Source organism: Dicentrarchus labrax, unplaced genomic scaffold, assembly GCF_905237075.1.
Source record: "Dicentrarchus labrax unplaced genomic scaffold, dlabrax2021, whole genome shotgun sequence".
Lineage (NCBI taxonomy): Eukaryota > Metazoa > Chordata > Actinopteri > Moronidae > Dicentrarchus > Dicentrarchus labrax.
This window is the reverse complement of record NW_026136723.1, coordinates 9,912,479-9,937,751: the sequence shown is the minus strand read 5'-3', so window position 1 is coordinate 9,937,751 and position 25,273 is coordinate 9,912,479.

Genomic DNA, 25,273 nt, shown 5'->3' with positions numbered 1-25,273 from the left:
GCTTGATTAAGTAATATAGGGACTTTATAATATCGCCATATATGCTTGTATATATGCTCGTGCATTAAACCCCATTTATTATGTGAGTAATTGTCCTCATTGCATTCAACCACATCCACTTCCAGTCTCTGCTTCTTCTTTTTCAGAGATGTTTTTCTTTCCTTTTTTTTGAGCTTAAATACTCAGTGATCTATAGTTTAACCTTGAACCAAACACAAGGCCCCAAATCCAGATGTCATATATATCCCACCGGCAGATGAGCTATGTGATGCAAGCTCAATGAGATTAACAACATAACCATATAACGTTACATCTAATCCCATTCTCCTCCTGATTACCTAAGAGCCAGATACCATCTAAATCTGCTCAATAATTGCAATGCAGATGATGATCAAGCGAGATGGAGAGAGAGTGACAGTGAGGGGTTTGACATGATTACAGCACCGGCCTCGAGGGACCCATATCTTGATTTAGATTAAACCACGCTCGTCAAACAGAAAGCACCCGTCTTTAATACGGCTGTATATCAGCCGCTGCATAAAAATCGGAGGTTCTAGTCCATGAACAGTCCATGAAGGGGTTGATTAAATGAAGAAAGATGGAATGAGGAAAAAATCAAAATACAATGTTGATCAGAGAGAGAATGTGAAATGACACCCAGCAAATATTTTGACACTGAAAATAAGATAATATGACAGCCTGCACCAGAAAAAAAATTGACCTGATAAACTGCAGCTGTAGAATTGGGTAAATATGGCACCTAAAGGGACGACATCAACAGTCATCCATAGCTTTATTTGATAACATCAGAATGTAAATATGTGACTGATAACAGCTCAAAACGATTTCCAAAGACCCGTACCCTTGTGGTACGTAGCCACTCAGAAAGTATTGCCAGATTGGGTAGTTTTTAGGCCAACTGGGCTACTTCCTATTCAATTGGGCGTAATAAACTTTGCTTTCGGGGGCTTGTGATATTTTGGACAAAAAATGTATACAGTCTAGTGAATCGGCCCCATCTGCTCTCAAGTTCAGGAATGACAGGCCGTCCTGGTGGTTCGCCTGGTGGAGCTGGAGCAATGTGCTAGAGCTTAGTCCTTGCTGTAGCGGTCATGAGTTCAACTCCGACCTGTGCCCCTTTACTGTATGTCGTCCCCTCTCTCTCTCCCCTTTTCATGTCAATCGTCAGCTATGCTATCTAATAAAGGCAGAAAGCCCCAAAATATGATATGTGTATGAATGAGAATGACCAGGAAGTTCAACGGGCAGTGATGGATAACCGACAAAACCAAATGTAATTTCAGTTAATTACAACTTATTTGATTTCTGCCTCGGTAGGATGGAGTAATGTGGACTTTTTACTTTTTTTCTGAAAATATGCAGCAGTGGAGTGGAGGCTGGATACCAACAAAGAAAAGTGAGGAAATTTCATTTGGATGACCTTATTAATGAAATTTATGGATTTTACTATGTTGTAAAACTGGAAATTGTACTCATTGGGGTTGAAGCTGAACTTGTCGGAAAAAAACAACCCTTCAGTAAAAGGCCTGTGTTTGCCACCACCAGCTGATAAGCATCTATCAAATGCTGTGATTTGATGTGAACTGAGACTGACGAGAAAACACTGAAGGAGACACTGGGGAGAAAGTTGACATAAAACACCACAGACAGTGTGATTTTCCTCTAGGGACAACTTCATGAAAGAAAGAGATGGATGATGATCACATGAAAATGCTCTTTCACATGCAACACATTAGCAGCGGATCCACAGAGAAGCAACTGTGGCCTGCGCAAGAAATTCTTGCTATCAGAAAACAATGCTGTGTACTGTGTGTAAGAAGAACAAACTGCACTGTCTAAATAATAATAATACATTTTATTTATAAGCGCTTTTCTAAATACTCAAAGACACTTTACATAAAAAAAAATAAAAAATAGAATAAACATAAAAGCAGCCAAACAACATCAAATAGTAAAACATTAAAAACACATCAGACTTAGCTAAACATTAAAAGCAATTTTAAAAAGGTGAGTTTTTGTCAGTGATTTGAATGTTGGAAGGTCGGTACAGTCACGGATGGGTTTGGGGAGAGAGTTCCAGAGGGAGGGGGCAGCTACAGAGAACGCTCTGTCGCCCCAGGTTCGGTGCTTGGTCCGGGGTGGAGGAGTCAGGAGGTTTGCTTCAGATGAGCGGATGAGCGGAAACCGAGGGATTGGACAACTTACTGTATATCTCACGCAATGATAACTGACCTGAAGATTGGAATTAGCCTGTGACATAGTTTATGTGTAAATACCAGTGTATGTACTGGTGGCATGAGACCGCCTACACGACCCAGACAACAGTCGCGCTGCAGCAGTATTAAGACAAAGAGCCGCTTTTGCACCTCTCCTTCAACATCTATATTTCTCTCCTTGCCTCTTTTCTCTCTATCTTGCACTCTGTTGCGCTCTCCAGAAAAAAAACATGTTTTAGAAGGTGTCAGGCAATCAATATAGTGATGAGGGCTGTTGTTTTGAGGCCTGATATACTACACGCACACCAACACAAGAGTAATGACTACTATCCACGGGCACTGTTACAGTCATGAATTATACTTTATTGGCTGCACTTTGTCAGATATATGACTCTCCTGCCTCCTCATATGTATTCTGCAGCTGACAAGATTTGATACATACATGAGCACGCACACAAACAGTCACAGGTAAAAAACACTGATCACAGAACATTCTATAAACTCACCAACCATGACCTGAGGCCCTCTGCCAGCTTCAAGAAAAAAACACAGATGAAAGCTTTTAAAAATAACAGAACAAGACATTTTCAAATCAATACTTGTTTCTCTTTTTTTCCCCAGCTTGAATAGTGCTTGATGACCCACGCCATTAGAGCAGACTCAGAGACGCGTCGCCGACGTGCTCAATACGCTGAGCGGCATGAACAATGCTGGGGCTGATTGTAAGAGCCGGTATGCTCCTGGGGGGGTTAATAAAGGGGATTGTTCTGTGTTGTATTTTCTCTTTACTCATTCATGTTCAGCTAGGTGGAGGTCAGACGTAGTGTCCCTGAAGCCATACAGTAGGGTGTATGTGTTCAGCAGGATGAAACTCAGTGGCCTTGACCAGAGAAATACAGAGAACAGAGTGAACACACACTCCATGCTTCACTGACTAAATCAATCTTTAATACACCGTGCTGCTACCTTCTAAGAAACACAAAGAAATACGAAACCATGGACCATGTGGTGTATGCACACACACGTGTGTGAATGTGTGCCTATGTGCATTATAATAAAAATAACATACACCACAATAAATGTTTTACAGCAGGTTCAAAGGTTGAAACTGGCCCATACCTCTCTCCACAGAAGCTGAAGTTACAGCAGCCAAGTCAGCAGCATGAAAAATACACACACTCTCATTGAGATACACTCACACATGAACAAACACCTGGTTGCAGAGGCTGTGGATACTTTACAGGTCTTCCACTCGGCCGCAAGCTCCTCGATCTCAAAAAGCACCTCAACACAGCTTGAATACCAGAGAAGCCAGTTCATTCATTTTGTCTGCTTGGCTGAGAGAGTTGGCTAATGACATGACAGAGGAGCTCCATGCAAATAGCCAACATCTGTCACAGCGCTAGCTCCACTCCATATATTTATTTGCTGATCCTACTTAATATTTCTGCATATTACTGGCTGTTTGTTGGAGGCGGACAGTGATGCATGTTCCTGCATGACGCCGTACAAAAGAAAGCAATCTCCTGCAACCCTCACATCCACTCCTGCTGCTTCTTCTAAATGCATATTTTGTGCTGGCTTTGCAGCCCGCTGAAGGTCAGAGGAAAGTAAGGCCCCTTTATTGTGGAAATAGGAGAAACACATTTGGTGGAGTTAATGTGTGCTGCATTTATCACCGACACAATAAGGAAGGCTAGATAATATATCTCATGCAATGTGGAGGGAATATATTACATGTAGGTGTTGTGATGGCTGAATCTGGGTGTTATCTGTGGGGGTTATTTAGGTTTATCTTGTATCACGGTGACATTCAAATTCTGAATATCCAAGGTGCCCGCTGACTTAGTTTAAACTCATTTCACCGTGTAAATGCAAATGTTTATATACCTACACTAAAACTTTAATAACTCAGATGCCACTTTCTTATCTTTAAAATAGGAGCCGGTCAGATATCAAATCCTCCTGAGACAACCTATTTGGCATTTAGCTGTCAGTACCTCACCACCTTACTCTGCCATCTTTCCCAACTTCTTCTTCTTCTTCTTTTTTTAAATCGCATATGGGGGTGGGGTCAAACGTCGACATGGCTGTTTTTTTCCTGTCTCTGATCCAGTGTCAGCCTTCAGAAATGATCCCTCACCGACACAGGGCTGTCTCAGGTGCCCCCAGCGCTGACTGGCAGGCCTTGGAAGTGGAGAACTGCTTTAGCCCGACGTTCAGTCAGCCTGCTTGCTCGCTGACACATTCAGACAGATACATCACTGAGGGCCAATGACAGCTCGTTATTGCTCAAGATGATAGAAGCTCACCACAGGGATTTGTATCAAAGCAGGAATGTTTGTGTGTGTGTGTGTGTGTGAGTGTGTGTGTGTGTGCATAGAAGAATTAGATGAGAGGTGAAGAGATGGGGTACGAGGACTGCCAGCGGTTTTCTAACCTGAGTATGGGGAAAAGGGACTTTGAGCTAGAAGAAATTCAGAAAGCACAAACATCCGACCAGCTTTTAAACTCAAAGACATCATTCCTTTTCCTTGGAGTTCTTGGCAATCCTAATCTTATAATTGTAAACCAGTACTAGTAAACTACTAAAATCTAATCACTTGTTCCTTGGCTCAAGTCCTAACTGTCCGTTCACTTCTGTGGAAATGTATTCATATCTAATAAAAGACAAAAATGAATAAACAAGGGTGAAAACAGAACCACATGGGTACTAATAAACCACAAAAGAAAGAAAGAAAGCTTGTTTGAAAGGGAAAAGCTGCATTATTACATCAATATAATACCTAATCTTCTTCAATAATCCTTATTTGCTGTACATGAGTGCAAAGTAACAACATAAATCTACTGTATCTTATCTAATACTCTATCTAATGTCTATCTGTCATAGTGAGATTTTATGAATGTTTAAAGGGGCTATAATCAATATTCTTACATTACAGGTCCAGTAGTAGGATTTAGTGGCATCTAATGGTATAATTGCATATTTCAACTCCCTTGCTTCACCATCCCCTAAGCTTCCTTATCTTCAGCCAGGGTTTGGTTTGTCCATTCTGGGCTGCTGTAGAAACATGGTGAGGAACTTCACGGAAGGTGACCCACGGTGTCTGCAGATAAAAATGGTCCATTCTAAGGCAACAAAAACACATTATTCCTATATTCAGGTGATCATACAGTAATGAAACCACCTAAATATTATATTCCATTTCTGCCAATAGATCATCCTAAATGTAATACACTGGACCTTTAACACAGGATTAATGTATTATTATCACCAGACTACAGTTCGCCCTCAGCTCTAAAGAGCTTTTCAGCCTCTTTTATCTCATTGTTTTGTTTTTCTTGCCTGCAACTATACTGTTCTGGTTCACTCTCACCGTTCTCATAGCGCCATTTTCAGTCATAACAGGCAGCTGTTTTCAGACACAACCAGCTGGTGAATGTAGTACAGCATTTAGCAGCTAAATAGCCAAATATTTTTCTTAAAAGTTGGTGGAGAACAAAAAGAGAGCAAAAACGAGTATGAATACATAACTTTCCCAGGTGGTACACAACTCTAAATAAATGATAGTGTTGCTCCACATCTGCTTCATGCGCAAATAGGCAACTATTTGCTGAGGTTCACCATAGAAACTTTACAAAACAAAAACAAAACAAACAAAAAAATGTTTTAATATTTCAGTGTTTTGTACACAACTTGTTTCTACTGCCGCCATGAAAAAAAAATCCATTATTGCAGGTTAAGAGTAGTAATTTGGCATTTTATTCGCTTTCTTGCTGAGACTTAGATGAGAAGATTGATACCACTCCAGCACTAAGTATGAAACTAGAACCGATTAGCTTAGAATAAAGAGTGTAAGCAAGGGGGAACAGCAAGCCTTGCTCTGTCCAAAGTTAACAAAAATGTGCCAACGCTTCTAAAGCTCACTAATTAACACATTATACATCTATAAAAGTGTGAGGGAATATGTGTACAGTTGTGGTTTTACAGGGAGTTGTAAAGTAGAGTTGTATGTTCTATAACTGTTTCTTGGCCGGAGCAGTTGTTTTACATTTAGACAGAGCCAGTTTAGCTGTTTTTTTACAGTCTTTATGCTAAGCCAACCTAACCCATATTTAGCATCAAGACATGAGTCCCAAAAGTCAAACGATTATATACAGAAGTGTTATGATGGTGTAAACCTAATAAACCCATATTGTGGACTTTTACTCTTTAAAGTGTCGTGTCAGTGTGTAAATGTATTTTCATTCCTGTGTGTGATTGTCTGTATGAAGTGTGTCTGTATCCTGTTTAGCCATCTTGTTTACACCTTCAGTTCTCCTCTCCACAGTTTGATGACACCGCTGCTATGTTATGCATGCTTTATATTTCAGTGTGTATGTATGTATGGGGGTCTGTGTGTGTGGAACACATCATCATCATCATCATGCCATAAAACAGTAAATCCCAGCCACAATCAGCCCTTTTCATGTGAAGGCCAGAGCGAAATAAAGCTTTCATGCTCAGACAGTGAGGGCTATTGATCTCAGCTATGTAATCTGAAATGACTTCTGTGTTATTATTTCTCTTGTACTCTGTGACCCAGATAGAGCATGAAATGAGTGAGTGTGTGTGTGTGTCTTAGGGGATGATGTGCCTCTTTTTATATCTGACCTCAGTTATGCAACACAGGTTATTCAACATGTTAAGCCACTGGGATGGTTACACCCTGGAGTGTGTGTGTGTTGTTGTGTTTGTGTGATTGGTAGTGTGTTTTCATCAAAATGTGTTTTTTCCTGTGTCGCTGTGCTTTTTTTTTTTTTTTTTTGAGAATCATTTTCGTTTACCAGTTTAGGATCAAAAGTGGTGAACAGCAGAGGACAGCGGAGGAGTGATGAGTCATGTTCTATCTGAATCTGTGATAGCCTACATATATAACCACTGTGTGTGTGTGTGTAGAGAGAGAGAGAGAGAGAGAGAGAGAGAGAGAGAGAGAGAGTCCTGCTGTTACATTGAGTGAATGATGTGATAGTAACCAGATCCTCCATGGATTAGCCTCTTTCTATAATAACTTCTGCTCTCTGCGCAGCCAGACCAAAGCTCAGACTCGGCGGAAATTGTGTCAGGGACATGCTGCAAAAATGTAACAATTATATCATATCCAGATCATATCTCATTTTCATAAATTAATATTGGTTTGCCCCATTCACTTGCCAGTTCCTATTTCACAATAATGATGTGAAACGAATGGATCTACATCCAGGTCTTTAACGTTTGTACATTCTCTGTTGTAACACTGTGTCTCAGTGTAGGGAAAAACACAAAGAAGTGTGTATTATGTTACCAGTTTGTTTTGAACTGGGTAGTGTGCATAAGCAGCAACAGCCCCCATGGCTGAACCAAAAAAGAAAAGAGCAAACCCCTGCTGAAAGTCAAACAGGTGGAAAGCACTTTTTTTTTAAACTAACTTGATTAGGAAGACAAAAGTGCTGCTAATTAAGATGCCCTATAGCTCAGGCTTAACTTGTACCGACCCTCTGATTCCTTTTTTCTGTTTCTCGGCAGGAGGTCTCTTTACTGTGTATTCAGCACTGTTTCTGTGAAAATCAACCACTGGAGGCTCTTTTGGCTCAGAGGTTCATGGGCATCGGCCCAGTCAGCCAGGATCAATATGAGTGCTCAGGAATAAATATGAGATGAGTCCAAGTTAGTTTGAGTTTTAGCTAGTTTGAGGCGTTTACCATGTGTAAACTCCTTTTCATATTCTTTTCACCATAATCTCACCATCTCATCACTCAGTCCAGATTATACTCAGATAAAATAAGCCTGAGTGGTTCCGGATCAACCCGGTCTCACTCCCAAGTTGTCAAATACTGCCTTTTCAGTGGTCAGTGACCCCCTGCTTAAAAATATGATGCTGTAGGTATCCCTCTACATCATTTATAGATGCACCAGTCTGGTGACATAGTATAAAGAGCCAGAAAGTCTGCATTTGGAGGTGGTGTGGTGTACGGATGAACTTGTTTGTGTCCTGTGTGAAACCAAAAGCAACAAATTTCTTTAAAGTATCGTACGTAAGTTAACTTATAATATTTTCCTAATCCTAAACAAGTATTTTTTTGCGTGATCCAAACCAAACTGCAACTGTTTCATATTAACCACACAGGCTTTATTTAGAAAGTCTAACCAGACGTTGCATATTTATTCTTGCTATCTTGACTGTGGAGCCCTACGTTTAAAGAAATTATGTGACTGGATATATCTGAGTGAGCAAACTCCCTTTCAGCTCTGACCACACGTTATGTAATAACAAGGGGAAACTATTGTTGGTAAGAAAATTATCTTTCATCTATGCCGAGTTGGTTACAGTTGTTTTTCTAGGTGAAGAGGTGAAAATAGAATTATTTCTAAAAGTCTTCTAAGCATAATAATAGTTTATTTTTGAATTATTATTATTTATGACCATGCCTTCACATTTGTTTTTAGGACATAATTAGGCCTAATATATTGCTGCTCTTTCCGACTGCGGCTGCTGTTAATTCATAGTGCATCATGCTGCTACCGGTGTGGCTGTTTTCTCTCTATTATGGTCTGTTCGTGCCAACTGTGTTTTGGTTCGGTTCTAATTATCTTTGGGTCTATTCTGGTCAGGTTTGACTGTGCCTGGGTCCCTTCTGGATTTTTTGAAAATCAATTTAAAGGAGAACTCCACTGATTTTACACATCAAAGTCTGTTTACAGGTTTTGGGGAGTATTACCCCAAAAAAGTTCTATAAGTCTTTCGGAAATCCAGAGGGATCTGAGCAAAGTCTGATATGTTGCTTACCAGACTTCTGTAGCCCACTCCTCATCTCTGCTCAAGGCTAATGGCTCCAGGCTACTTTAGCTGCTACCAGCATAACACACCTGAATCTGTCAGTGGTCAAATTGCATTGTGGGTAAAGTAGGCACCAGGATTTTAGGAAGAAGAATACATAGATTAAAAAAATATCTATTATGAGTCCGACAATATTATAGAAGTTCTAAATTGGTGGAGTGCTCCGTTAAGCACCATGAAGACCTTTACTGGATATGGTTTAATATATGCAAGAACTAATCTAAAGAATCTTGGAGTTGGTGATTGATCAACGCTTATCAACAAGAGGCTTTACAGACTGCTGGGGAGTCTTAGGCACTCAAACCTATGATGGCTATCCACACTTTTATGTCACATGAGGCTTTGGCTGAAGTCATATGTGAGTCATTAAGGTCACAAGGCAGTCATGAAAACTGTGGCCATGTGAAATACTGTAAGGTGTGAATTGTTGCGAAACTGCCTGCGATGTCTGCCTGTAGCTGATAATTTGTGAAACAGCTTTGACCTGGATAGCTGAAAATCCTCATGGCTGGGCTTCACTGGATGACCTCTTTTATACGGTGTCCTTATGTAACAGGCCTTTCATCACAACAAGCTATACAGTGGTTTAAATCTGGTACAGATTGATGATTCAAATATTCTTTTTAGCCAGTGAAACACACCTTTAAGTGACTCTTTAAAAAAATTCTTCACTGTTTACACTGTTCACTTGTTGGCATGTGTTGTATTAAAAGTCACAGTTACCCAAGAGGCCAATCACCGCCTTGATTATAGGGGCCGTGATGATGCCAGCGCCACATACGTAGCTGCATCACCATCACACCTGTAATCAGACTCAAGAAATCCCTTGTGGGTGTTGCTGCAGTAATGATGTAGTTCTGAATTCCTCACTTGAACGGCGTGACTAGATTTCTCCATATGTGAGCATGTTTGGCATCCTATGGGGAATGGGACTGTCAAGCATGCAAAAATCATGTCTGTAACTATAAATACTGCTGATGTCCCATATTTCAGGTGAACAAACAACAGGCAGCTTACAGTGCTGGTTTCAGCTCTGTACTTATCAGATTAGTCAAGTTTAAGTCTCTCAGATGGGAACTGAGTCCCATCATCCCTTTTAGGGTTTGTTTTTGTGCGCAGTTTCAATCGCACAGGGACTAGACCACCATACAGTATATGTGTGTGTGTGTGTGTGTGTGTGTGTGTGTGTGTGTTCATGTATGTCTGTAATGCTCATCAGTATTCATCTGCCAGAAATATGCATTTTTAGAATGGGCAGTCGTCTGGCTGTGAAAGTAAGATAACACGAATATTGCACCTTTTTGAAAAGGACTGAAAGGGGACAAATCTTTAAGCACTTGACCCTCTGCCCTGCTAAAGAAAATAGCTAAGTATGTAATTTAAAAGTGTGAAACGTGATTGCATGTTTTTTAGCGGTTAAACCACTTGCAAAACCATTTTGAGATTTTCCCCGTGCCTAGATAAGGAGACTTTGAAGAAGCAATTTCATGTGATGTTAGTCCAAATCCATTCCCCCGAAGCCTTTAAGCTGGGGCTGAGATCTCGCTGGTGTGAGGAGTTTGTGTCTTACTGATCGGCTAAGCCCTGTGCCTCTTTAGCTGCCACTATTCACCGCGGCACTCCCTTATTGGGACACACTTCAGCCTCACACAAGTCAGAAGGGTAGCAAATGGCAGCAAAGCAGGTTCAGAGTTAACTGCAAGGCTTTGGAAAAGCAAGGAAAGGACTTGTGTGATATTTTCAGATAAAGGAGAAAGTAAAGACTAAGAACAGAGGAATAGCCTTTAGCCATTAGCACCAAAAAAATCAAAAAGCATAAACGATGAGAAGAGCGAAAACTAAAACAAATCCAGACGATTGAATCATCATAAGAAACAGCTACATATTCCATATAGTCCAACAACATCTGTTGAGCCCTCGCTCCTAACTGTGCGTCTCCCTCACAGAAGTTTCCCATAGTTTTAATTACCAACTTGTGTGCCGCCAGTTCAACTTTATCTCCAGCTTTCATTGCACGCTCTGCGATTCTCTCTAAACTCGCCTTCTCTGCTCTCCTTTGCCGCTCCGTCATGTTTTTTTTAAATCTCTATCAGTTTCCTCTTGTCTTTCTTCCTGATGACATGACACCAAAAAAAAAAAGAAAGAAGAGAGCTGTGAAGGCAGTCGAAGCATGCGAAAGGATTGCAGGGCAATTGCACAAGAAACAAACATCAACAACCCACGACAGCAGAGGCAACAGTCGTGGATCGTCATCTGCGGCGGCAGCAGCAGCTCCAGATTACATTTACCCCAATTTACACTGAAGAGAAGAAGAAGAGAGAAGGGGAGATTGCAAATGACATTACAGGTTGTTTGTTGTTTGCTGCCAAGCTGACGAGAGAGAGGGAGGTCAAATGGTTAAGTGAGGTTATATGTTGAGAGTGTGCGTGTGTGTGTGTGTGTGTGTGTGTGTGTGAGAGAGAGAGAGAGAGAGAGAGAGAGACAGAGTGAGCGAGAGAGTCATCCACAGACACAAATGCCAGCACATCCGCCTCGGGGAGGAAACATAACGGTAAACCTGATGAACTCATGTTATCTAATCCCTACTGGAATACACACACTCTCTCTCTTTCTGTCTTTCTCTCTTTCTGCCTCTCTCTCTTTGGCTCCTTCGCTCATTTTAAACAGAGCTTTGGCATGCTACCTTCAATGAGAATGCTTTTCATCAGTACAACATCACGCTGATGAATCTTTTATTTCTATCTGCACCCAGTGATTATGACACTCTGGCAGAGGCTTGAAGACTTGAGCATTAGTGTCTATAATTGATGCTATCCAAAGGAACACAGTCTCCATATTAAGGACACGGTTATGAGAGCTTAGGAGCAGGTAGAAGGAATTACCCGGTGTAAGCGATTCGTCAGTGAGCAAAAAAAAAAAAGTTAAAAGTTAAAACCCCAAGCTATTGCCAGCTCCATGCTAGTGTTGTAGTTGTTTGGCCTTGTCTTCATCTTTTAAAAAAGTACACAAAACGCTGCCCCTGAGCACAGTGAGTGTGTGTGTTTTAGCTTCCCTCATCTTTCATTTGCACGGTCAAAACACTGAAGTTCAGTAATTGGATGGACATGTGTACCATAACTCAAGCCACGTTTATCTCACCACTGCTTGCCCTCAGGCAAGGTCTGAGCATAGATAAGCAAAACTGTCTGCAGAACTCTGTACTCATCTGCGGCACTGGGGCTTTTAATGTGAAATCCAATAGTTTCAGGGTCAACTGATCTCTGACAGCATGTCTGGATGTATTATTCAATGCCAGTGGAGGTTCGGGCAGCAGGAGGATGGACACAGGATTACAGACAAGCCAGCCTGTACAGACAAAAAAAAAAACAATCCAAGTGCATGTCCTTCAAAGATGCAAAGAGCAGAAGTACACAGACAAAAACAACAACAATTTTTTTTCCTTCAGTGTGGTGGCACATTATGCAACAGACTGAAACTTGGAGTCAATCCACATAGTAGAGCCGTGGCTTCAAGCTAAAGCTGCCAAAAAAAAAAAAAATCAAAGATGGTGTCTGACCCCTGCAGGGTCACGCTGAAGTTCTGCCGAACAGATCCTGTTATGGCTCACGCATACGGTCTCAACATTTTATTTTTATTGCTGTCATGTTCAATCAGTTCCCTTGAGAATTGGGTCATCCCCCTCCTTCTCCTCCCGTCTCTCCATCTCCATCTCCATCCTTTACTCCAAGACTCCATCGCTTTCCCCCCGCCGACACAAAGAGGTCCTTCCTGAGACGTAAACCATGCTGTTAATTAAAAGATTCCTCAATGGGCATCTGTGCAGTAATCTGTGTTCACTGCATCCCAGTCGCACATGGATCATTTGACTAAGGCACAACTACCCATGCATTAATGAATGTATAATCATCCATATACAAAACTGCTCTTGGAAGAGAGAGATGGAAGAAAGTGGGGGGGGGTGAGATTGATTGTTAATAGTTTTATGACTGATAAACAAAGCAATCGATCAATCTGTGTGTAGCTGGTGAGGCACTTACATGGGTTCCTGGACGGTTGGGAATAATTTGTCGTCTCGCGGTGTTAACCCTTCCAAGCGTGGAGGATGTGGATTAATTGTGAGATGGGTGAGAGGGATGGGCGGATTTCTCCACCATGCAGAAATGATTAACGCTGCAGTTAGGCTGTGCCACAAACATAACAGCTGCAGTAAACGTCTGAACGGATATGAATGATTTTGTCTGTGCATGTGTGTGTGTGTGTGTGTGTGTGTGCATTTATGAGTGTGTTACATGAAGATGGCGCAGAGAAGAAGTGATACAGGATGTGTGAATCTGAATTGGGATTTTTTTTACCAAGGAATGTAATAAAACATCAGATTTTCTTAAAAACTCATTGTTCTAGTATCTTAATTGATAGCAGAGACAGTTAGAAACAAAAGAATGGAGTACTTTCACAGAGTGTCTAATATTTTTCACAAATGATTACTGCACGCTGTTTGGGTAGGCCTGAAACTGTCCCAGTAGAGGCCAGATCATGCGACCATCTGCAACATCCCATCTGGGGTAGTCTATCATAAATGCTGATTTGGCCAAGAACACGCACTCTCTAAACATAGTGCACTTTGCCAAAAAGAACAGTTGCCAAGATGAGGGAAAACATTTGCACAGTTTTCACAGCTAATTGTAAAACATCATCATTAGGAGAAGACCAGTATGCCAAATCAGTCAAATCAGCAGCAAACCACAAGCAGAACTTTTGTCAGACGGACCGTGGAGCAGGCTAACTCAACAGGGAACGGGAGTCAGTTCTTTTTTAACTTGGGCTCTTTAATAACTGTAAAGTTACTGCTGCAATTAGAACTGAAGTTACAGGTTGTTGTAGCTACTCCGAAAACTAGGAAGGAGCTCCCGGTTTGCAGCAGGTTATCAGCTGTTTTTGTGTTGCACCTGGACTGTGCCTGGGACTGCGCCTGTGACTGCCCTCAGGATGCACTGATGAAGGGAAGGAGAGCTCAGCAGGTTCAGTTCAGCAGTGGCAAATCTATAAGATCACAAACTCAGAAAATAAGTGTCATGTAGTGTAATCCCAAAATATTTACTTCAACCATGGTTCAGCTCAAATGAGAAAAAGTTAATCTGACCATGAATTCCATCCTATTATTATTTGGTTATCACATTCAGAACAGTCGTTCTTATCTCTTTTCTTTACACAAATGTGATGCCACATTTAACATTGTTTCAGAAAATACCAACCAAGTTTGGCTGCTATCAGTTAAGTGTACATATTGTGTACTGTATAGCCTAATGTAGTGGAAAATAAAAAGGGAACGTTGTCCACGGCCATGGACAATCTAATCCACTGTCCCTTTTCATCCAACAGTTCCGAGAACTAAAAGTCCCTTCTACGCATTACTGCATCTCAAGAACTAGGATGAGGTCAATTAGTCTGCCAATGGATTAAAAATACAACATCCATTTTCACACACAAGGAAGCACCAACACTGAGTTGTAGCAACTCTGATGTTTTAATGGATGTAATGAATGGATGCAAAACAGACATGCAGAGGTGGAAAGAAGCTGAAACTCCACAGGTATCTATCTCTAAAGCTGCTGAAGATTTGTGGTTATTTATTTTTGCTTCAGTACGTAAAGAATTAGCAAATAAAGTTTGACTGTCACTCAACCGCTGACTGTCTCTCTAATTTGTACAATCTCTTTTCATCTCTCTCTTTTCAAACTTCATAAAATCATTGGTAAGTCCAACTATGTATATCTTTGTCCGTAAATGTGTTTAACCAGTGAGCGATATCTAGGACTGCAAACTCCACCCTGATACTGGAACCACAGGAACCAAATTTAAACCTCTGGTTGAAACACAGGTAAGGTAAGGTTTCTGAGGGTTTATAAGAGGGTTCCTGGGCCCCTGGAGAGGTTCCTGCAGTGTAAATGAGCTGCTTGGGAATAATACAATTTTGTTCTGATTTTAGAGAGCTATAAATTGGACTTGACTAATGTTGTGTAATTACTGGCATCTTTGGCATTTTTTAAGATTATTTCTTGGTGTTTTTCAACTACAGTAAAAAGACAGAAAGACACAAGGTCTCCCCTTGTGTCATGTGAAAGGAGGTAGAGGGCTTCAGGGGTCCAACGAGAAAACCGCGGAAACCAAACCAAACCCGTCTGGGACGGATGACAAACACAACTTGTTTAGTATTAGCTTTGCAGATTTGTTGCATCTAGCAAACAAAGCTAACTGTTTACTCTAGCATTGCTAATTTGTGGCATCTGAGTCTGCCCTCTGACCCTTCGCCTCCTGAGCAGGGACACTCGTGAACTTATATCACATATTTAGTATGTTGTAATAAAATAGTATGCCACTTACTTACCTCTGAGTATGTTGTGAATTTACAATAAACTCACATCCTGATTGTGTATCTGACCACAGCCAGGTCTTCTCGGATCCACATGGATATTACCGATAATGTTAAATAAACCACGGACCCACAGGACCCCCACTGACCATATAAAACACGGATCACATGGATCTGATCAGTGGCATATTTTAAACATGTTAAAAACATTCTGTGGTAAAATGTTCTAAACTCAACTTACTAGCTTTTCCCTTTGGACTTTATACCACAGCCCTTTCAGACAGACGAACTTCCCCCTCAACAAGATGCTGAGTTAGCAAGTTCCATTTGCTGAAGATGGATGTGTGATATGGTTAAAATCTCAGGGAAGAGCTGAATATGGCCTCCCAAGGCCAAGAATGAACCTCCACAATCAAGTTATTGTCACTGTTTAACAATATGTTCTGTTAATTTGTTCTATTTTAATTGGACATTCTTGTTTGGGCAGGAATAATTTGTTCCCCTCCTGATACCTACAGGACTCCACAGCATTCAGTATTTATTTTGAAATGAAAACTATAAAATACTTTTTTTTTTTCTATCAAATAATACATCATCAAACCAATTTAAACCAAATTAATCTACATTGTCGAGCCTATGTAACCTAAATATTGGCTTTCCTGCCATGAGGAAATTTGCATTTAAATTGGACAACATCTTTTCATGTGCACAAGGGCGGCTGGGCAGCAGAGAGTGATGTTAGTCAGGTGCATGCACACCCACTGGCAACCAGCGAAGTAATTCCAACCTTTTGGTCATGAATGTAACAGTAGGCATGGCCATGTTGCCATTGCCAACATGACACCAAACTGTCTTTGCCACTTCTCACCACACTACAGGCCCGATCCCAGCAGCAGGTGAGGCATCTAACGGGGGCAAAGACTGTTGACAGTGAGTCAAAGTGACAGACAGATCACACTTTACATCAGTAGCAATCCCAAACCACAGAGCGCCAGTCCTCTGCACCAACACCTTCAGTTTCACTCTGGTGTCATCACCCTGCTTTCCCCGCCTCACCTAAACTCACCCCTCACCCTCTATCGCCCCTTCTTCCCCCCTCCCAACTCAAGCTCAACACACAACAGAGGGTTCAAGTAGAACAGCACTTTACAACAACAATGTTCAAATGATCATGGAACGTTCAAACACTGGGACCCCTGGGGCAACGTCCTATTGATCGCTCACGATCAATGCCTTTTATTTCTTTTGTGTTTAAAAAGCTGTATTAGGTACTCACATTATGTAGGAGACTAATTAAACGTTCCAGTAAAACAAACTTGGACTAATCACTGGTCGGACTGCAGCCTCTTGTCATGAATACTTCATTTGAAATTGTTTATATTCATAAAATCATCCTAATGACCTCAACTGACTTCACGCTGCAATAATGGGAGCCTCAGGCGTCGGGTTTACTTTCTGCTTCAGCGTGTCTGTTTGTTTGCAGCATAATGCATGCTTTTGTTTACAAGTGCACTGTAAAAGTATTCATCTTAACAAATCTTGTTGTAAAATAGTTTTCATTGAAGTAACATAAGAAGACTTTGTTGTTTCTACTACAGTAGTGTGCTTTATTATTTATTTATTTTGCCTTGTTTCAAGAACTAGATACTAAAAAAACACATTACCTGTTTATTAGGGCTGTGTATTGGCAAGAATCTGGCAAAAAGATACTTATCATGATGCACGTGTTAAGATTCAGTATATTGTGATATATCGTGATACTGTAAGATACAAAAAATGTCATTTTAGGAAAACTATCATAGTATAAAGAACACGTCAACCAGCAATCAGTTTATTACAGTCCCTATAACATTAAACATCATAGCCCTTAGTTTATGTTTACAATACTGCTATCTAGTAGTTAAGGGTCTAACCACAAAAAGCAATACTGTTTTTGAGAATCAATATCACAACTGCTTATTGTATATGTCATATGTATAGTGTTGTTATGTAAAACACAAAATCCAGAGTATTCGTCACCTTGTCTGGTTGCACCTGTTCTGGTTGACAATGCCAATAAGCCCAGTTCAAAATACAGCCGGTGCACTAGAGGTGACACATTCTACACCATTTCACACGTCAAATCAACAGCAAAAGCCCGGAAGTATCACACTTTGTCAGACTTCACATCTTTCAAGTTTTGCAATGGCTGATTCCAATAAACGACAGGCCTCGACACAACCTTCAACAGAAAGTCTGCCCTCTTATCTGTAGTGCTAACCCAATGTCTCTCACCTCTTCAAGCTCAAAAGGCAACAAAGCTTTGATTTAAGAAAAGTATACATTTACCTTGAATGTGATGCTGATGACTTGCTAATTTAGACATTTTTTGCAGTGTGATTGAGAGTTTGCACATGTGGCTACTGGTGGATAAGCAATGTGTCTACTCATTTGCAGTTAACACAGAATATTGCTCAAATTCTGTTTTTTCTTTTTTTTTATCAACATAATTCTGCAAAGTCAGAAAACTATTCATTCTAAATGTATCGGCAAAACATTCACTGATAACATAATCTTATAGAAACAAGATTTTAAAATGTTTTCATGGTGATGTTAAAGCAGTATGGGGCTATAATCAATATTTTTACATTAATAATGGATTACATTGGTATGTGTAATGTAAGAGGGATCACAGATAATTATTACTGACTCTGCAGTTCAAGATTGTTTCAGTGTGTTTCTGCTAACTTTTTTTATGGTGCACAACTTCACTGTTTTTGGTTTGATCTCACCATTCTCATCAGCATAGTTTCCAGACAGAGCAGACAGCTGTTTTCAGCAAACAAAGCATTAAAACCCCACTGTACGTGACCCACCCAGCATCAAACAACAGACAGAGCTAACTGAACATTTAGCATTTAGCTAAAAAGCCATATATTTATACAAAACAGAGATAAAAGAAGTGTGAATATCAGACCAGAAACAATCAAAATGTATTAGTGTTGTATTCACAGCTTGTTTCTGTTGCCCCAGAATGACAAAAAAAAAATCAGTTAATGTGGCTTTAAGGAGAGATTGTGGTATTGGTTAAATGTTGAAAAAGTCAACAAGACAGCACATGTTTTTCAATTTCTGTCCCTAAAATCATGAAAATGCTTTTGTCTCATAAACTTAACCACACATGGGACTCAGGATATCAACCCCAGCCTCCAGTGTGATTTGTGTGTGGTACAAGAACGTAGCACATCCTGGACTGGAACAAACATAATACAGGTAGCATTTACCTTAAAATATAGGCTATTTGGCAAAACAAATTAGTAGCATAGACATAGTTTCTAGGAGACAGGGTTGGTAGAAGTCCTTTTATTGTCTAAATATGGTGTGCACAGTCATGTGGCTGTAAGAGAATGTCTTTACAAGAAAATTCTAGCCTTCTACTTGGGGTAGAGCGGCTTAGACCAAATCTTACATACTCCTATCCTGCAGCCATAACTGGTCAGCTGCCTTGTACAAACCCAGCAGGACAGATCCCTGTGGTTTATTTACACCTGGGATGAAAATGTTTGGAGCAGCTGTCATTTCAGAGATGCACACACGTGACACGATGAACCTAAGGTGCTGCAGATTTTTCTGCAACCGAGCCACACATTTAGTATTTTATTAACGCCGGAGAGTGATAGATGGGTAAATTGTCCCTGGCGTCTGTCTCCGTAGCCTCCCCGCCTACTGTCTTTCCATTCATCTCACCCTCCTTCCCCTCGCGCTCTATCCCACCCCTTTCTCCAGCAGCAGTAGGGAAACAGGGGATGTGAACACACACCTCTTTGCCAAGCCTCACAGCTCCCCTGGCACCACGCTGCAACATAACACCTTCCAAACCCTCCTCTTCCCTCCCTCCCACTGCTCCCCTTTTCCTCTCTCAGCACGGCAGAACAGCATGTTTGATTTTGCAGGAGCTAACTCTGCTCGGGTTTGACCTTTCAGGGTTTTCAAGGCCAATACTGATATTTTTGGACATAAACTGCTGATAGCAAAAAGTTAAGTATTTTCAGTGGCTGCTCAGAATGGAAAACCCTGTGAAACAACATCAGACCATGAGAGAAGAAAAGGCTCCATTAAAACTAATGACATTCCTGTAGTTGATTCAGCTGCATAATCAGTATTCAAGGGTGTGAGACACGGTCATATTTTTGTCTAAAGTCTGAACCTAAAACTTTAATGAAAATCAATCTGAAGTCAACTTTGTTTGACTTACTGAGATCGGAAGGTTAACAAAAGAATCACATCCCAATGAATGAACAATGGAAATAGTCAAGATGAGGACTCAAGCTAATTTCACTTCAGTGCTACACATGCCTACGGAAATAGTGGGATCCCCTTTTTCCTAACCGACATTAATAAATGATTGTTAGCAGTTCTCTCAAAGAGAGAATTATTTCTATATGTTATGAAAGCTTACACCAAAATAACTGCTGATAACTTAGAACAAGGCAACATTGTTAGCAATTTAGCCAGGTTATCTAAGCATGTGTTTTTGGACGTAAAACTAAACGTGACCACACATGAAATGTCACTAATAAACTCTCTTTGCACAGGTGAACTGCCGGTTCACAGCCACGACCAATATGGCGGGTTAAAGTTAAACCAAGAAGTCTGACTGTAGAGGAAACTTAATTTAAAGGGACGGCCTGGTTAATAATTTTAGCATTTGCCTTTGTTTCTTGGCATTGCTGACACCTGAAGTTGTCGGACTTGGCCGAGATCCTCTTCAGCACAGAGAAAGTAAGAGGTCTCACTCTGCCACTACTTCTCAGTGCCACAAACGTCACCCAGCCACACAGTCATTTCCTTCTTCTTTGGATTAGGCAGATTAGACACTACAACAGCCTATTGCCATTACTGTATCTTATTAATATTCCTTTGGACAGTTATTCATATTTGTCTTACAGTCCAATACTGTACAGATATTCCATCAATTTCTTAATTTCCCAGGTCTTTCAAAAGCTTCCTCCTTTAAAGTGAGGTAACTTGGTGTCTAGTAATACTGATTAAGAACATAAGACTCAAGCTGGAATAAACCAGATTAATCCTTATTTGTCTATAAGTCCAGGTTTACAGGGTGGAAAGTTTTGTTCAAGATCTGATATATAAATAAAAGTGCTAAAACCATTCCCCTTATATGGTCTGGGTAGACCTATAATATCAGATCGTTGGCCAATATCTGACAGGCCAATATCGGCCCAGGATATTGGTCTAAACCAAAAGACTCAAGGCCAGCCACCCTGACAGGATGTGCTCTCTTACTCATATTTTTCTCTTACGCTTTCTCTCTCGCCCCTGCACCTCGCCAGCTGCCTCCAACACGGTAATGACAGTTTTATCAGTTTAACCACGTTTGCCATCTCCAGGACTGGGCTGTTCTCCAGTCCTGTCTGCTGTGTGCTCAGCCCTGCTCAGCTAAAACCAGACACTAACAAGAGCCCCTTGTATATCCATTATGCAGATCTACCTTAGCTCCCACCATCGGCATGCATGTGCTGCTGTATATGTGTTGAAACCTGTCCAGGTTTAGCATATGGAACCTGCCTGCCAACACCTATTTCACTTACACCTGGTCTCTTCCAACTACAACGTGACTGTGATGTGTTCTGGGCAATGGAAGCTAGGTGGGGATTGAAATTAAAAAGAAAAAAAGTCACAATATAAATCATAAAAATGAGAAGCACATTTGCCAGTTGTGCCTGATTGATTTTCAAGAAAATTCCAAGAAATATGAGAGGTTTGACCGTATTGCGTCATTGAAACAGAAAATTAACACTGCCTTCACACTGTGGTTGCCTTAAAACCCACTGTAAACATTTTGCACTGAGTGTAGGAGGTTGTATACCAAGTATAGTTCTGGTCAATAAAGTCTAAACCCTAATACCGTCTTATTACGTCTTGAAGTCATTACTAGATCTGAACCAGCATTCACACCGCAGTTCTAAATCTAACTTCCCTCCCACCTAAAGATAGACTCCAGCTCTTTTTATAGAGGGCCGAGCTGCAGAATTGCATATTCTATTTCAGACGGCCCAGGCTCACATCATTGTTTGTTTTAGCAGGCTAACCTTCCCCATGTATTTATAGGTGTCGAGGCCAGGAGAAAGACCACAGTAGCTCCATAAATAAGCTGCCCGGGCCTCCAGCAAGCCTCCCGACCAACAAAAGCCCAGTCATTTCACAGGCCATTACCTGGAGCTGCCTCGCAGGGAGGCTCGCCCGGCCTCCGAGGCAAGGGAGGGTCGCACGGCTTTGAGGGTGAGGCGACCTGGTGGGAGGAAGGGAGATGTTTGAATTAATAATTAATATGATCTGTTTTCTGTGACTGGAGTCTATGAAAATGCGATGGAAAATAACCAACTACGACATGCTGCATCTGAGGCTGTTCAGCGGCGTGGCTCACACCATTTTTACCGCCATCCCTCGTGTCTTTCATCCCCCCCATTCCTTTTGCTTTCATCCACACAAGCTGCCACTCATTCTCCTCTCTCTCTCTCTCTCTCTCTCTCTCTCTCTCTCTCTCTCTCAGTCTTTCTCCTCTGAACTTTTGGCCCCAGGATCCTGTTGGAACCTCACCCAGATGCCTCCTGGCTCTTAAAAATAGATTAACCAGAAAACATCACACACTTGCACAGACACACCAAATCCACCCATGACGTCATACATCAACAGCGTGTGAGTGTGTACTATGTGTGTGTCACTGCTTATCTCTGCCTCCACAGACGCTGTGTAGAAAGCCAGTCAGCAGAGGCCGCAGCCAGTGTGCTCCACAGCCTCTCTGGCAGCCAGACCTTGCTGCGCTGAGGAAACTGCACCCTGCAACACAAACAACCCATCAGCCACAGCAGCGCTTCAGTGCCGACTGCTAATCCCGGTACCTCCCTGCAAGGTACAGCACTGCCACAACCACACAGCTTTAGGAAATGGATGTCATCCTCCCCCCCCGGCTTTAATAAGGCTTTTCACAGTGATGAAATATTCAAAAGCATTGTTTCGCAGGGCCATTCGGCAGTGGCATTTGTCCTAAATATTGCTGCGCTCATTTGCTGGGTGGCGACAGTGATGATTCCATAAAACATATGAATGGAGAGAGTTGTCATGTGGATGTGGCTGAACACTGAAGGCTCATGATCTTAAATCAGAGGGGAGCGCCGCTGACTGGCACAGTGGGGGTTCCAACGGAGCGACTACAACTGCTAATTTGTCTGAGAATGGCCCTTTACGATTTCAAGGGCACCATAACTGTTAGATGAAGAGATGTTTTTTATTTTCCGATTGTATCCCAGCAGCATGCAGTGTGCGTGGTGAGGTAAGATAGCAGTATGAAAACCATATCTTTGCCTGTTCTGGTAATATCTTCAGGAATACCTGCAATTCAATAGCTTTCTATGACTGCATAGTTAATGTCATTGCCAGTGTATTAGAGTCATGTATGGCAAAGAAGACTTACATCACATTTTTCCTTGCAGGGGACCATGCTTCATTAGCCTGTTATGTAATAACCTCAATTTGCTGTGCATAAAAAAATACCTTTATGTGAACAAAACTGTATGATTATGATGATTATAATGATCATCTGAAAGAATCTAATTTTAAAACATGTCAGAATGGCAAAAACAAGTTGCACCAGACTGAAAGGGGAACCCTAAATAATTCATGGGGACCAGAGGCAATGGCGGAGCAGAGGGGTGGCCACTGGTCATCCTGGTAGTAAGAACCTTCAATTGAGGGTTTTATAATAAACCCTATTACATATGACTCCTAATACTGTATTAGTAATCTTAGCACTTTAATTTTGGGCAGTAACACATTACTAAGCAACACGTTATTTAGTAATGCATCACAGTAATGTAACAGTGACTTTTATTCAGTAACGAGCAGTGTCAACCTTCCGTTCCAAGCATGTAGGAGAAACTACAGTGGCTACAAAACCCAAAAACGCATTGGGATTTGGTTAGTAGGGCTGCAAAATATGGTAAAAAAGATATTGCGATATTATGCAGGATTAGTGGGACTTCTAAAATTTTGTATCACAATGTTCATTTTAACTGAAAAAAGTAAATCATGACAATGTGACATACATGCTTTATTTTACACCTTTTTTTCCACAGTTGGAGGGTGTGTGAAGCCCATGAGTTTTAGTAATTAGTAAAGTAATGCAATTACTACCTGAATGATTAATAGGTAACAAGTAATGGATAAAATATTTCAAGAGTCCAACACTGTCACTGATGCCCGAGAGAATGTATATTTATATATTTATCGAATATATTTGACTATACAATATACTATACTACATATTTGATTTTACTCTAATAGAGACTAGAAAATTTAGATTATTTTGACATTTTTTCTTTGAAAATGATGATCAAAATAGTTGATTGACGAATAATTTTACAGTTGATAACTAACTGACTAATTGTTATTGACTAAACTATTCACCCTACTCCGCCAGTCTCAGTCCTTGTCTCAATAAATGGGCAGTCGTGAGAAACATAGAACTCCTGGGCATCACCCATGGATGGATGGAAACAGCACCAACTGCAAAAGGACTTCTTATATTACTCAATAATCACTATATGGCTAGAAATACCAACTAATGTAGTAGAGTAATCTGAAAAATCATTTGCTTTTTCAGATTACTTGATATTATCCATTGATTTTAAATTTAGAAAATGTGGAAAGAAAATCTTAAGAAGAGACTAAAATGTTTGTTATGACTAACCCAGAGTTGCAGAAAAGCTGACAATAATGAATGTGGGAGGAGATCCTACACAGAGAAATCTTAATTCTTTCAGATAAACACAGCAAAATGAGAAACTAGTGAGTCTTTATTGGAGCACTGACCCACGGTGATCAGAAAGTAGTTTTCTGGCTGAAATCATTTGACTTGTGGCATTAAAATTCCTCTCATGGCTGTAATTTCTTTGTGCACATACATACAGAACCTGCATTATACGGAATGAGGCTTCATAGAAAAGGGGAGGGTGATAGTTACAAACACATACACACACATATGGCTTCAGAAATGCCAATACGCCTCACACTTTTCTTTATAGAGCGAAACAACAGCCATTAGAAGATGTAATGGATTAGCCACGGATAGAGTGAAGGGAGACAGAGAAGTGAGGGAAGAGGGGACAAACCAGGATCGAAATGATGGAGATTGGCAGATGGGTAAAATGGATTGGATAGACCGCTCTACGGATGAGAAGACAGGACGGAGTGCTGATGCCTACCGCTGCCGCGAGAGATAATGGAAACTGATTACAGAAAAAATCAACAAGGTTTCTCTCATTCCAGGAGCACTGCTCGAAAACGTGGCAGTAATATGATTGCTGAGGTCCCAGATCCTGGTTAAAACTGATTGTCACTGAATTTGGTCCACAGCGTCAACAAGTTCTAAATATAGAAAGATAAAAACCACAAGGTGACAGAGGATAAAAATGTGAGCTAGAGACCTGGCTGACAGGAATTGCGGTTGTTTTTAGGAGTTCTTTGTGCTTCCGTGCCGCCTTCTCCTCTGAAACTGCTCTTCTGTTTACTCCGTGCCTCCCTGGCTTATGTTCATCTGAGGGAGCAGAGGAGCTGCAGGAGACAAACAGGATGTCTGTGGGAGGACGAATGAGAGGGGGGTAAATCTGACGAGGAAGTTTGTGTATGCGCCTATGTCTCTGTGTGCGTGTGTATTAATCCCAGGAAGGACTTCCTCTGAATAAGAGCTGCTTGGGAGTTCTGTGGGAGTTCCAGACGTTGACAAGGGAAAAAGCAGAGGAAGAGAGAAAGAA